Source organism: Ambystoma mexicanum, chromosome 3p (genome assembly GCF_040938575.1).
Source record: "Ambystoma mexicanum isolate Mex_15411 chromosome 3p, UKY_AmexF1_1, whole genome shotgun sequence".
NCBI lineage: Eukaryota > Metazoa > Chordata > Amphibia > Caudata > Ambystomatidae > Ambystoma > Ambystoma mexicanum.
In genome coordinates, this window is record NC_090925.1 from 320,782,454 (window position 1) to 320,798,431 (window position 15,978).

At 43.7% G+C, this 15,978-nt stretch overlaps 1 protein-coding gene across 2 annotated transcripts in view; it reads right to left on the bottom strand.

Moving 5' to 3' along the window:
- Positions 1-15,978, bottom strand: part of ZGPAT (zinc finger CCCH-type and G-patch domain containing) — a 186,566-nt gene that overhangs the window by 159,798 nt on the left and 10,790 nt on the right. The gene's annotated exons all lie outside the window — the stretch shown is intronic.

Consider the following 15,978-nt stretch of genomic DNA (forward strand, 5'->3'; position numbering starts at 1 on the left):
ACCAACCGAGATTCCAAGGTTGCAAAACTTGCTGGCATATATAGACCCCACTCCACTGTGGCAAAACTAGAACGATAATCAGGAGGGGGCAAAATGGATTTGGATAAAAGGGAGAGAAGCAATCATTTAGAAAAGAGGCACGCTCCAACTATGGCGAAGAAAGAACACAAATACCCAGGGAACTGAACACAAAAAGTTTGATGGGTAAAATTAGAGAACAGTCATTTTTTGTTTTACTTCTATTCGAGGAAAGCAACACACACTAAGCCAGTAAAAGCACATTTAAAATGACAGTGTGTAGTTTGAGAAGGCCGGGGCCTCCCTAGGAATATGTGCATACTAGCTGCATACCGTTAGCCCTTCCTAGCAGGGGATTAACAGCTATAGATTATCACGAAACAGGCAGACAGAAGGGGAGCTGAAGCCCTACATGTCCACTCAACAGCTATTAAACACACTGGGCATCGATCATTTATTTTAAGAATGAAGGTGATTAACACACTGATTGAATTGCTTATATCCAGAGTGAGGAGTGGATTTATTTCTTCACACAGCAGTGTAAGAAACGGAACCAAAGAGTTTTATTTACAGTATACAAACATGACGGCCCAAGACTGGGCCAAGTGACCCAAAATACAAGTTTGCAGGTCCTCACAATGTTTTGGTTGGGGCCGATGGCCCTTGCTTAAACCACCTGACAATCATTTAGGCCACGCCCAGCACAACTTGGAGAAGCACCTTTTCAGAGCCCCGCCCTCATTTTAGTGTCCCACTTAAAACACTGTCCAGGACTTATTCTGGCAAATTACATGGCACATTTATGGCAGCAGAAACATCTGGGTGAGACCAGCCTAAATCTTGATGTGAAGAGGCGATTATCAGGAAATGGGAGGATTTGCCCACCTTTCCTCCTCATCAGGATTTGGGACTCACCACTTGGGTAGATGCTTTTAAAAAATGGGTTGTTCGGGGGAATTCTCGGAAATGGTAGATGAATATGGGCCGCATACTGGGCAGTTCCTACGACATTTGACAAGGCATTAATTTGTTTTCAAAAATTGATTAGCAGGGTTTGCCAATTAAAATGTATTGGTTAGCAAACCCATTTGATTAGCAATGTTGTACTAATAGTGTTAATGTGACCAGAAGTTATTTGTTCCAAAGACATGAAATGGGTAACAATACAGCATGTTTGCATACCACTGAAATAAGACATTAGCGAGAACAGCTGGGACTTGTAATTTCAGCTAGACCTGCCGGTCAAGTAACTTAGTTTAGCTATTTGATCTAAGAGAAGTGCACTCAACCCATAGCAACATATAACAAATTTAAATGCGATTTCTGTAACATTGTGCATATCACTACGCCGGATTTATGCTTGGCACACTGCTGCCACCCAGAGGCCAGCCATGCATGGTTAAACATTTGATATTTACTGCAAAGTAAATGTTCAATAAATATTTCAAATATCCCTTGCAAATGGTACTCGACTAAAAGCCTTTGTGAGTCGTGGAGGAGCATCTGTAAAATGTAAAAGGTTAGCTGCATGACTGGACACAAATAAATAGATAATGCTAATAGATAAATACAGCGCTTTGGAGTAAGGCGCTTCATAAATCAACAAATACAGATATGATAAACAGGCTCTGAAAACAGTTTGGTCAGTTGTCTCATGCAGGTGCTAATATATAATGCAATCATAATTATAAAGCAAAACAAGCTCTGGAAGATAACTACAGTGTATGAAAGTGCAGTAGATCTGTAGATGTACCAACTGGATGGAACTATTGATCACTACTTTGTGTAAACGTCTAGTTCGCTTTGTGTATCCATTATGTGAGAGGAAAGAAAGTAAGGGACTACGCTGAGCGGATGGCGTAGCAAGCAGAAAACTGGGCAAACTAGGTGGAATATTATAGTTTGTCATTTTGCTTTCAGTGTAGCTGGTATAAAGCAACAGGGTGATGAGATAGAAAGTCAATGAGTAGGAGATCAGCTCATGGATTGAGCACCAATTGCACAGATGAATGCAACCAGCAAGTTACAGAACTAGGTTTGCCATCAAAAGCATTTGTGTGCTCATGTAGATTTTGTGTTCACTCGTCAATCTGATTCATCTTCATCAACGAAATATAGTTTACACTTGGATTTAGATACACCGACCTAAACTTTACTGTCAAACATGGAGATTATGCAGTGTCAATACTGTAATTATGTATTATGTAACAAAGATTTTTAGAAATGGAATTGCATGACTCTTTTAAAAATAATATGAAAGAAAATCATACGGGTCTTTGCCAGACAGGATATAGTTAATAAATGTATCACTAAAGTATCATCTTAAATTACTTCTGGTTTGCAAATATTTGAAAAATAAAAATGCAATTCTTGACTAGCACTCCCACAGAGACTGTTGGCACTCAAAACTGGAGAAGATTATTACTGCTGCACTTTCTCTCCATTAGTACTTGAAGAGAACAGAGAAAAGAGTGAAGAGAGCACAGAGGGCAAAGAGGAATGCAGGGCTATCTGTGCTTTGATTAAACATGGCACCTGAAATAGCTAGTTTTGCTACACAAGCGTCAATTGCAAACTACCGTTGCATAGCAAATTGCTATGAGACACTGCTTACGTTATGCTTTGTATGAGGTTCACACAGATTGCTAAAAAGAAATGGCCAGTTTGACCGGAGGTGCTCAAACACGACGCAGTGCTGGCTCTGTTGTATGAGCTCGAAGACGGCTGGAAGCCTGTGCTGAGAAAACATAGGAGTTTGTTTTTCAGTACGAGTGCTAAAGCGCCACGGACTAAACAGGCATGGGAAACAGATCTGGGCCACACAGCAGAGGATAAACAGTGGGACTGCGCATTGATATTTGTGCAACGCGTCTCCAGAAATGCAAGGCACAGACTTGTATAGTTGAAAGTCCTCCATAGTGGTGTAGGTGGCCTGCTATGGACATCCAGCAGGCTCCAGGGTGCTATGGGGCATCAGCACTGCCTGGGGTGGGGGCAGGGCGAGCCATACCCATGACCGGGCGGACCTCTGCCACAAGGGTCCCACAGCATCGTGTCCTGCAGGCCCATGCTCACATGGTGTGGGCCTGCAGGCCTAAATGAGAGACGGACCAGTTATTCCTCTCTGGAGTCTGCAGCCGTTCTAGTGCACATGCCTGCAGGGGCTCCTTTTATTAGCTTGGGCCATGACAATGTCATGGCTCACATTAAAAGGGCAATGCACACGGGAAGGACACATCCCCTTAAAGGGGCAAGACACATGGGTGGGTCACACACCATACATAGGACCTATTTGACACCATACAGGCTTGTGAGATTCAACAAACGGGCATCCCCTGACTGCTATGGTGTAGAACTGAAACGGCAGGCATTATGCATATGTTTTGGCAGTGTCCGGTCACCCAAGATTTCTGGCACCAGATCAGACAGGCTTTCGAAGGAGCTGGATTAACCAGATATCAATGGACTTCAGAAAAGTGCCAGCTGGGTATTTACTCCCAGCCAGAAAAGCTTCAACATGCAGTGAAGCTAATGGACCAAAGGAGAAGCTAATGGCCAAAAGAAGGATTGCCATGTCTTTGTCTGTAGCGGAAACTGATATAGAGCCACAGCGAAGGTCCTCATAGAGGCCACAACTCCTATGGAGGCGTGGAACGTCCTCCTACAGGCGTTGTTCAGTCATTCAGATAAGGCACCCTGATTAAGATATGGTGACAAGTACAATTCTCCCTGTGTGTCCCAAATTATAAATGTGTGTGATGTACTGTAAAGTCCAACAAAATGGGTCCACCTCATCACATCATTCATTTAAACGTATGTTTATTGGTATCGTATGCATCAACCAAAAATAGGACATTAAGCAAGAATTCCATAAATTCCGAATTTAACAACAGCACGACGATCAACATTTAAGCAGCATATCATGGTATAGGAAGAGTTACTTCTAGGTGCATTCGCATATTGCTCAGGCGACAATGGGAGAAGACAGAAGGGGGGTTTATTTAGCATCCTGTAAAAGGGCCATCGTGTGGGGGGGGCATTCCATTTATTGTTCTTCAGTCCATCACTCATACGATTGTCTACAACAGTAGAACGATATTCTATTACGTCAAATTCAGGGGTCACACAAACAAAAAGGATGCAAGTTACAAGAAAGAGAATGGGAGCCAGGGATATATTAAAGGGAAGAAATCCCCAGGCGCTCCGATTCTTTCTTTTAGCTTGCGACCCTCTGTTTTTGTGGGTGCTCCACATTGGGTTCATTCGCTATGAAAGATAACAATTTGTCATCAATGTTATCGATCATGAATGAATACAATGGAAGTTGAATCGGCATTAACAAAATTCATAAAGACAATGCTACTGGACGAAGTCCCAGATAATGGGATCAATTTGAAAAGCCCAAGCAGCTCACTGAGCTGCGCATACATACTTTTACTAACTGCCTTCGCCTAAAAATAACAAATCAGACTTACTTTCGGTCTTGCGAGCCCAGCCAGAGGTGCTTTCTGAACAAAATAAAATGTTTACTGATTTCCTTTGTAACTATTACAGGAGGAAAAGGCTTGTGATACGAGGACAGACAGAATTACTCACCACTGTAAGAGCTAGAGACACTGCTTCTGCCGCTGCCTGCGCATCCACTGCAGAGCAACGGAAGTGCTCATATTGGTGCGCCAACACTAGAAAGCAGAGTGCACTTTCTGCTTGGATTGGAGACAGGTTCAGCCAGGCGTTTGACCCATGGCTTTCGGTTTTTGCGTCAGCCCCACAAATCACGCTATTGTTGTGTTCAAATCCAGTGGCGGAAATTGAGACATTTTACTGGGGGAACTCCATGTACCCTTCTTGTGCATGGAAGGGGGTATTACTGGGTGAAGGGGGAGGGGCAAATGGTCAGTGATATGGGCGGGACTGAAGGGCAAAGCTAGATGTCGAATAATGTGGGTGCCCAGAGTATTGGATGCTGGCTGTTTGGCATGAAAACAAAGTGCATTTTGGGAACATAAGAATGACCATCAAACATATCTTTAATGTGCTTCAAATGTGACTTCCTTCTGAGCTTGCAATGCACACTGGGTATGGTGCTTCTTTACTGTGTCAAATAGTCAAGATGACAGTAAAATGTGTGCAAAGCTTGAGGGATCCCAAGTCAAAAAGGAAGATCTTCCTGGAATCATTCTTGAGTCATCAGGTGGCTCCATCCTAGAGTCATCCATTGCTAGTGCAGGGAGATCATCCGAAACCACCTTGAAGTATGTGTATAGGCCGAAACATTCAAATGAGATGACGCTAGAGTTATCACAGAAACTACTGCAAGAGGAGTTCTGTTTACTTCCAGTGATGATCTTGTATTACTCCAGGATGACCCCCATGACAACTTCAGGATGGTGCGGATTACTCCAGGATGACCCCCATGACAACTTCAGGATAGGTGGGGGATTACTCCAGGATGACCCTGTGATAACTTTAGGAAGGGTTTTAAATTGTGAACGATTATTGCAGACAACTTCAGGAGGATGTTGCTTTCAAACGATTAAGGAAAAGTGTTTTGATTGCTTGTGTGTAAGATGGGTGGCATTACTACAGGGGTAGACTTATGGATAGTGTACTGGAAAACATGGAATTTGCAGCCGTTACTTGCCTTCTTTGCTAGAGCACTCAAATGTCATTAACTAAGTTTAGCATACAGAACTACAAATCCATCGCCTCCCAATGTCACGAACCAACCTCTAAGCTCCCTCATTTCATATCTCACCTCTAGCTAACATGGCATCACACCCAATAAACTCCCACAATTACAAATCACTGCACTAAAATAAACACTTTCAGTGACGTAAATAGAATCCGTTAAAGGTCTACCTGCATGACAAGACTGCTGATCACTTCACCCAATATCACTATGAGCAGCTAGCAATTAGTTCGACCATTCACCACACCCAAGAAAACATTAGCTGACCCCCAACAGAAATCCACCATTTACAAGTTGGCACCAACCTACAAATTCACCAGATCAACTATAATAGTTATACACACAAAAGCACTTGCATCTTCGGTTTCACAGAGCAGCAGGTGTGCTACAATTACATTGTAGATTAGTAGCAGAGGCTGATGTAGCAACCAAACTCAGTTGTGGGGATGTTCCAATTCCATAGTTTTTTTTATAAACCGTAATCTGAAAGATTGCGCAGTGTGTGATAACGTGTAGGTGTCACTTCATTGTCCAAACAGGCATGACCGTCATACTGGTAAGAAGACGTGGTGATAGAGTTGACCTTGTCAAATTAGATCTGTCCGACAAAACATTTGTAGCAGACAATTGAAGGGTTACTTTATAGTCCAATATTATGCAGTTGTTGCACAGCTACATCTCCGGGAACTGCAACATTAAACAGACATTTGTAGATTTATTGCTGTCTCCATCAATTGTCCAGGTGAAGTAAGAGGCAGGTTCTGAGGAAGGAATGTAGGAGGAATGAAGAACACTAGCCATCCCTGCCAAAAGACAGTTTTCCAGCTTTTGTGAAGAGCCAGTAATACATTTTGGAATAGTCAGTGTTCACGCATTAGCTTTTACAATATCATTCTCTTGTTTTTTTTTTCACTGCATCTTCTTTTTCCATATTTTACCAGTAGCTGTTTTTTCTCCTCTATGTTTCTTATTAAAGCCTCAATTATAGCTTTTTGTCATTTCATCAAATGTTTCGTGTCTTAATACTGTTTCTTGGCTACAGGTATGAAAAAGGCAGGTTGAAACTTCATAATGTGACTACCAATGCACCAAACATTTTGCCTGAGCTGTACACTGGGGTGACTCCCCTTAAGCGCAATCCTATCCGCCCACTTGGAGTTTTGCTTATTCTTGCTCCCCTTGGCGCTTTCCCTCCCTCCCCATGCAGCTACCCACAACTCAGTGTAGCTGCACACATAAAAGTGTGTATGGGTACATACCCTTGAGAGTGCGCTGTGACCCCTATAATTTATAAATAGCGGCGAGCTGTGTCACCAATTCCACAAGGTCTACGCACAAAGACCTTGAATGAATAGGACAGAAAACAGTGGTATTTGCGAATCACACTCTACCTTGGACATACTAGATTGGTTCCCCAACCTGTGGACTAAACTTTCAAGAGTGCATCTAGGGTATAAAAAAAAAATATATATACTTTAGGAATTTAGAATTGGGGAACCAAACCAGGATGTCCAAGCACCACTTTAGACTTTTACCACAACGCGCCAGCCATTGACGCTCTCTCGGGACTCAAACCTTTATCATCAAGTACTATCAGAAAACGGTTTCAAGATATTTTCACAATCAACTTCCAAACCTGGTCACCATACCAATCAATTTCAAGGCCTTGAAGACAGCTATGGTCGAAACATGTGTTGTCTGACTTTATGGGAATAAATTCTCCTACAGATGAATAACCTGGTGATATTGTTTTACTTTCATTCTAAAAGACTGTATACCTAACTTTAAGGAGGTAGAGTGCGATTCGCAAATACCAATCCATTCTCTGTCCTAGCTGCACACATACTCTGACCTGGACTACGGTCACAGAGGGCGTTCAAACCCATAGCGCTTTGCCAATAACATAAGAGAAATCAGTAGACCATCTATACTTTAGAGAGTTACTCTAGAGGAAATAGATGCTGTAAATGAGGTGGGTATTGTGCAGCATTCATCTGTAGGTGTGAAAAAAGGGAACGACTCCACAAAGGGACATCAGATATACCCTCCTCCCCCAAACATCAAATAGATAGTGGGGGGGGGGGAACACACATTGCTTACCTAACTACAAAAGCATGGCTGCCTTGAAATCCTTTTCTTCACATATTTCTCTTCTACTTTCAAAGATACCCTCTATCAGCAATTTACAATTAACTTCACCAGGAATTGCAAAGGCTCAAATTCCCCATCCTTTCAAATGCAGAGAATTGTCGGAATCAAGAGTTCCACTATTTGAGTTATTGTCTAGAAGAAGAAATAAAAAAGTAAAATGTAGTATGCGCCAAGTATTTGTGAACCAGGTCTGTACCCAAAACCATCAATTTATAGTGGGCTTGCTATGGATCTTCCTGCCCGATTTGTCCCAATTTATGAGCGATTGCTGCTTGGTTAACTTCCTCCAGGACTTCTACCCATTGTGGCTTTAACTAGTTGCATCCGTTTGCAAAATTAGAGATAGGTGTTCTGGAGAGGCAATACGTTCTTAACTGCAGAGTTCTTGTACCTAAAATGCTGCAGTCATTTTGTGAGTGTCCTTTAAAAGACAAGCACTCGTTTCAGTTTCTTAAATGTAAATATCAACCATAGAGAGCCCCAGCCTGCAGACAGCAACATGTACAGGAAATAGGAGGGTATGCAGGGACAGAACCCATGACCAAAGTGATTTTTACTGGGGGAACAAAAAGTAAATATTACACCTTAGCAGGAAGGCCTTTGCTAATATGAGCCAGGCACTATCCTCCAGAAGAGTCAGAAGTCCCCATTCCCCCCGGCCCCATAAGCATCGCTAATGTGCAATAAATTATGCACTAAAGCTGAACTAGTGCAGCGCTCATAGCAGTGGAAAAATCAGGCAAAAAAGTAAACCAAGACATGGGTAAACTTTACAGAGGCATGGTTTCTCACACATGCACCATGGCCGGATACATGTAGATAACCTATTACGTAGAGGGTCACGTAGAGGGTCACGTAGAGGGTCGGGTTCACCTATCTGAGGAAGGCATGGACTATTTGTGTGGAACATTGTGGGGGCATTGGAGCAGCAACAGCATTAAAGCCAGAGAAGGGCAGCCAGGAACAGCATTTATCCCCTACTTGGCGACGGTTTGAAAGCAATCTGCCTGATCAGTATAACAGTCAATGTGTGGAACTGGGAAGGAGTCACCCCACCCACGAAAAGGGGGCCTCTGTATGCTGAACAGCTAGGGTGCCTTATGGCAGAGGCCTTCAAACTGGGGGGCCCAAAGGATGCCAGGTGGTGGGGGGCTTGAAGGATTATGGTGACTTTTTAATAGAAAATATAAGCATTTGTGGCCGGAAATTATTTTACTCAAGGGTGGGGGCAGCATAAAAAGGCTTGAAGACCACTGCCTTAAGGGAATAAATTGACCTCCTACTTTCAAACAACAAATCAATTAACAGCACTCCTTTCACGGCCAGGTCAGAAAACTCCTGCTACCGCGCCAGTCCTCTGATACACAATGCAATCCAGACAAGTAACTCTTTCCTTCACAGTAAAGCACTGCAATGATTTTGCTCGTACCCACTTAAGGTGCGGTCATGTGTACGAGTTGTATAGGCACCATACCAGACACATAGCAACATCGCGCGCAACGGCACAGCAAGCACGTGGATAATGAACCACTTTAAAAGCAACCAGGGATTTTGCAAAGGTTTGTTTACTACATTAAGCTTCTGCCGTTTAAGCCCACACGGACCAGGGAGCATAAGTGCTCATCTAAACTAGCAACCAAACATATAGCGGTGCCAGCAATATAACAATTATTTTTAAAAAAAATTGCATTTTCTTGATAACAAGATAGTCACTCTACAAGCAGTGTTCTTCAAACTTTGACCCCAGAGCGCTCCATAAGAAAAAGGTACCTGGCTTGGGCCCCTCTATACGCTTGGGCCCCTCTATACACATGGACTCCAAAATGTTTATCTGGTGTAGAATGGTGCCAAATGGAGGTGTGGGTGCCAAACAACATTCTTTCAAAATCATTGCTCAAATTAGAGGGCAAGTATTTGTAAACGCAGCATTCAGAATTTTTTGCTACAGGGGACTGGACTAAAAGTAGTGTTGGATATTTATTTCCTACCGTAACATAGGACATACTTGTACAACAACTTGATTACTATCAATGCAGTCACTTGCAAGTTGGACAGCGGCATAGTGTGAAGGGTGGGCCTGCCTTTCAGCAGCCAGCCATCACTATTGGGTTCAATTTTTGCAATAGCCAACCACAGGTTTTCTTCCAGCTTTGACTGTTATTTAGTCTTTAGGGATGAAAGTGTTGAAAAATCAATCTTGCAACGGTACAAGATGCTGAAAGGTAACAGAACATTGACTGTGCATTTGGATAGAGTAGGAAACTGCATTTTGCCAAAATCCACACAAGGACAATTTTTTGAGTTGGCACGCCAGTAGGCAGCCTCTTTGAAGTTCCATTAGTTCATCCTGGAGGTGTATTGGGAGGTGGGCAGGCCCCTACGTCTGCTAGGAAAGGCTGAACCACTCAGTCATTGATGCTACAATTGTCCTCTTGAAAGTACTTTTGAGAGTGGTTCAGAGATGGTTTCACCATTAATTCAGCAACACATGAAAAGATCATACTCCGCCTCCTCAAGAGCACCTGCTAATAATGGAAAAACATCGGAATGCAGCCATTAACCCTCCTCCAAAGCTCCAGCTTCTTCTCGAATGCTGACATTTTTGTATTCATAGCCAAGGTTGCAGTTTCTTTTCTGTGCCTTGCAAGGAGAGGTTTAGAAAATGTAGCTTTTCAAAGAGGTCGCCATAGTAAGCTAACAGCACAAGCCAGTGTGAATCACACAGAGGCTCTTCTTTTGTCTGGTCCAAACCCAGGAGAAACACATCACTTTGTTCCAGAGTTCCTAAACACAATTTAAAACCTTTCCCCCTGGAAAGCAACTTGACCTCCGTGGGAAACAAAGCATCATGTTCAGCTCCCATTTCTGCACATAATGTGGCAAACAGACGGCTCTTGTGTGGTACATCTTATTAATAAAATGCACAATCTTTACAACAGAAGTCAGCACCTCAGAGTCTATTCCCTATATTGCGCACAGGCAAAGCTTCCCCGGGATCACGCAGTTTGTCCACAATATATGTGGAGCTACTACCAACACTTTTGCTTTTAACCCAGTTCTAGCACCAGATTGAAGAAGCACCATCCAAGCAAATACCAGCACACGCCTCCCACTTTAGGCAGTGGGAATTTAGGAAGTAGTTAATGTCAATGACTATAGATGCAGAAGGAAAATTGTGGTGTCAGACATAAGGATACTTTTGCATTTCTCTGCTGCACAGTCACTAAGCATTACCCGGTTGGCAGCGAGAATTGTTGGCAGAATTACTCTCAGTATCTGTAAAGGGCTTTTCCCCCCAGATAATGTGGTAAGAAGCTTCCAAAGCATTTAAAGGTACTGAGGCCACATTTTAACAGTGTATTTTTGCTTGTGTATGCCTTACAGCTGCCGTACAAACAAATCCCTGGTCTTTTTTGCTAATGCTTTGTTTCCAAATGCCGTCTTAATAGTGTTGGGCTTTAGGCTTGCTAATGTAGCGCCACAAACCACACACTGCAGCTAATTTGTCAGCAACCGCGATCCATGTGAACCCAAAATGCAAAAAAAACATATTTCCATGTTTTTGCATTTCTCGTGTCCATTTCCACCCCTCCTTCCGCTTTTCGCTTGAGATTCCTACCATCTTTGGGCACTAGGAACTATCCAGTTCTGTGTTATTTCTGCATTTTAAAGCCTGAAAAAAATAAAAAAATAAAAATAAAAGAAGAATTTTAAAAATAGGCTGCTTTTTTCCTGCCGTTTATGTATTGGCTTTACAGTGTGGAAATCACATACTGCCCCCCCTGCTTCCCCACCCGCTCATTAACTCGTCAATCGGGCGGGGGGTGGGACAGACCCAATTTCCCCCTCCCATCTCCCCCAACACACACACCCTACCCACATGCACGCACACACATACATACAGTCCAAAACTCACCCCTGCCTCTTGTGACGACTCTGCTGGGGCTCACAGCGCCTATCAGCCCCTGCGCGCACTCGTGTGCAACAGGGGTTTGACAAGTATGACAGTTTAGAAAGACTGCTCTGTGGGTCCTTCTAAATCGACTCCCCCCATCCCCCCCTCCCGCATCGGTACAGTGAAAAAGATACCAATGAAAACATTGCAAACACCCACATTAATTTATGTCACGTCATTTTAAAAAACCATTTCAAGTTTTCAAAAATGCTTTAGAAGAATTAAATTGACAAACACCACATAAGATTTAACCAGAAAAGGCTGGCGGAGCAGGGGGGGGGGGGGGGTGGCGGGGGGAGTCCCCAAACGAAACCATGTGAACAGCTTGGGGGGGGGGGGGGAACTAGCAGAAATGGGTCAGAAATGCAGCTTGGATTAAAAAAATAAAATAAAAAAAATAAAAAAATAAACACATTGATGCGAGTCTCAGAAGGCTCCCTGATCAAATCGTGAAATTTTAAAACACATTTTTTGTTGAAGTGTGGTCCTGTATGTTAGGGAGAATTTTTGATGTGTTTTTACTCTTGTGTTCTTCGATTATGGAGCCTAAACAACTCCACAGGCATCATCTGCCTATCAGACATCATCAAAGACGAATTATGGTGCGCAAGCATACAATCCGCAATGCTTAACAAAATAGACCTCCTCCAGATAAAATACAAGACCTCAGAGCATAAAGACCCCCACCACCCCCAATTCTCTTTCAGGAACACCACAGAATTAGAAGGCATAGTCCTCCTCAAACATATTAAACCATCCCTATGTAAAGGCGACATATGCCCTCCCAAAATCATCAAGGATTGTGCCAAGGCCCTCGCCCCTCTTCTAACGGCATTCATGAACGCCTCTTTTAAAACAGGCATTGTGCCCGATAGCCTCAAAGAAGGCTGGGTGCGCCCCCTTATGAAAAAACCTACACTAGACCCAGCACAGGCAAACAACTATCGGCCCATAACTACTATCCCTTTCCTTCTCAAAATCTTGGACAAGGAGGCCCATAGCCAGATTCAACTCTACTTAGAAACAAACTCCATCCTAGGAAAAAGACAATCGGGGTTCCGCAAAGGACATGGTATGGAAAATGCCCTACTAGACTGGACTTAAAAAACCAAATCATGGACAAAGGCAAGCCTGCCCTCCTCCTCCTAGATCTCTCTGCGTCTTTTGATCTTGTAGATCATAAGACCCTTAGCACACAACTTACACAAGCAGCCCAATTTTCCAAACAAACAGCCTCCTGGATTACCTCCTCCCTCGAGGGTAGAGCAATGAAGGTATTTTCTAACATAGTGAATGCAGCACCCACCACTATCCACTGTGGAGTTCCTCGGGGCTCACGTACAGCCCCTACCTTGTACAAACTATTCACGAAGCCCCTCTTTGACATGCTTGATGGACTGGGTATAGCATATACTATCATTATACTGACGATACCCAAGTACTCCTACCTCTATCTGGCTCCTACGAGCAAGATGCCAAGGCGCTAAACCAAATCTACATCACGATCCAAGCTTGGATGGCGGCAAACGGCCTATGCCTCAATGGGGATAAGCCAGAGATCTTCACTCTTGGCCAAAAAGCCACCCTAGCTAAACTAGATTGCCTCTACTCCAGCTTTAACATTGACAACTCCATCATCCCTGTCTCCTCGCCTGTAAAGACGCTGGGTGTTTTCATTGATGCTACCCTATCAATGAACTGGCAAGTTAGTGCCATCGCCTCAGCATCTGCCTACAGCACAAAGCTCATCAATGCCATAAAATCCTACCTCACCAAACCCAATTGTCTCTCAATAGCCAGAGCTACCATAGGTGCCAAGCTAGAATATAGCAATGCTCTCCTAGCTGGTACTTCTATAGAAGAACTTAAACAGACTTCAAACAACACAAAACAATGCTCTTAGAGCAGCTTTGAGCATCCCTAGACAGGACCATATCTCCCAAGCCAGACAGGCAGTGTACTGGCTCCTGGTTAAAGACTGCATTACCTTTAAAATCCTCACCATCACTCACAAATGACTCAACTTCACGGCACCCGCGTACCTATCTGGAACTATATCCAGAACCACCTCCTTGCGTCCTAGAAGTACCCGCTACACCAATCAACTCAACGACCCTCACATTAACAGGGTCAAAGCAGACAGGATCGGTATCCCATACATAGCCCCTAAACTTTGGAACTCGCTACCCACCACCCTCAGAGCTGAAACCTCCCTTCTTGTCTTCCGGAAAAACCTCAAAACCTCCCTCTTCAACTAACACCCCACACTCACCCACACCACTTATCTCCTACTGGTTCTCATAATGTAAATTGTACTGAAAAATGCAAAACTAAAATGCTACTTTCCATGCAACTAAGTTTGCTCACTCTCTGTAACAAGCGCCACGATGCCCACGGGCTGTTGCGCGCTCTACAAATACGAATAAATAAATCTTCATTTGTGTGTCACAGCACCTTCAGTGCAGTGACACAGGGAAGCCTTTCAGGCTCTGTCCCAAGGTTTAAATACCTTCTATGGGTTAAGCTACTGTTTCCCAGAGAAAGTAAAGTTAAATTAACTTTACTAGTCTTTCTAAAACATTCCTAGAACCAGCACACACCATCTTCCAATAGAGTGCTGGAGGGATTACCTAGTATCCACTGCGTCTAGAAACCCATGTAGCAGTCAAATACTACCCTTTCCTATCACAATGGCTGGTGGCAGTGGTTTTACAACAAACTACCATGAGTTTTCCTGACCGCGAACACCGGCAGCTAAAAATCCCGGGAGCCATGCTGTTCAAGATGGCGCCTGAGCCTCCTTTGTTTAAACAAGGCCCCAGTCTTATTTTTTCACTGTTTCTTTTTGGAAAGGTCCTTCTAGAGCGCACCAAACCAGGTTTGGTCCCTTTGTTCCTATGCCTTTGGTGGGCTTCAGGACTGAAGACCGCCTCTGGCGCCTGAGTGTCTGGGTTGGGCAGGAAGTGAGGGAGGTGCCCGAAACTCCCTGTACTTAGTCTCCTAGGAGACCCAAATGCACTTCGGCGTGATTGGCTGGCTGACTGTCCGGCAAGGACAGCCACCCTGCTGGGTGAGTGACAGCAGAGTCTCTCGGCTTGGAAGGCAGAGTCAACCACTGGAACGAGAGAACCGAAGACTAGCTGGAAGAAGACGGCTGCTGCAACTCCTGGACTGTTGGTTTGCCTGGTGAAGCCCTGCTGCAGGTCCGAATCGCCTAGTTCAGCAGAAGCCCCATCAAGGACGACGTCTTCCTTTGAGTTGGTAGGACCAATCAACTCGTAAGCCAAACTGTGTAGTACAGACTTATACCAAAGGTTGGTTTTGCTAACACCTGTAAACCTAATTGTATGTGGTGGTCCCAGGGGGTACTGCATGCAATTTTGCCTAACACTGGTGGCAAGCGGTGAGGATAAAGTGTATAGTTGTTACATTGAGCTTTACCTTTGTTCAAATAGTAACCTTCACAAGGCTAAGCACCACTAGAAAAGCAAATTTGTATCATGCCTGATATGGATAACTACAGACAGGAGGCCCTTGTCATTTTAACAGTAGATCAACTGAAGGAAATGTGTAAAGCCAGGAACCTTAAAGAAAAAGAAAAGAAAAATGAATTGATAGAAAGATTGTTGGAATTTCAAAGTCCGGGAAGTAGGTCTGCTCCACCTACTCCTTCAGCAAATGTGGAAAATGTTGAGGAGGATGATAATGATTCAGAGTCTAACTCTGAAGTTATTGAGGAGCAAGAAGAGTTAGTGGAGTCACAGGATATGAGCCCCTCTGCACCTCACAACCTCTTAGGCCTCAACCTTTAGCCACAGGGACCCTACCAGGTCCAGTACTGAGTCCAGAATGTGTCTCTCTTGAAAAAATGAGACCCGAGTTAAGAGTTCAAAAGACTCCAAATGCAAACTGAAAGTAAACATCAAGAAATCAAACTCAGAAATGGAAATGCATCGTGCTCTTGAAATGAAGAAATTGTCTCTTGAAAATTGTTCTATCCCAGAGTCTTCTAGGTCTTCCAGTCCTAAGAGAGTCCTAAGAGACCTTGCATGCCTAAGGAAACGGAGTACCATTCCGATCCATTGCCGATCTGGCACCATTCATTACCAACCTCATCAATGCCTCCTTCAAATCTGGAGTAGTACCTGACAACCTAAAAGAC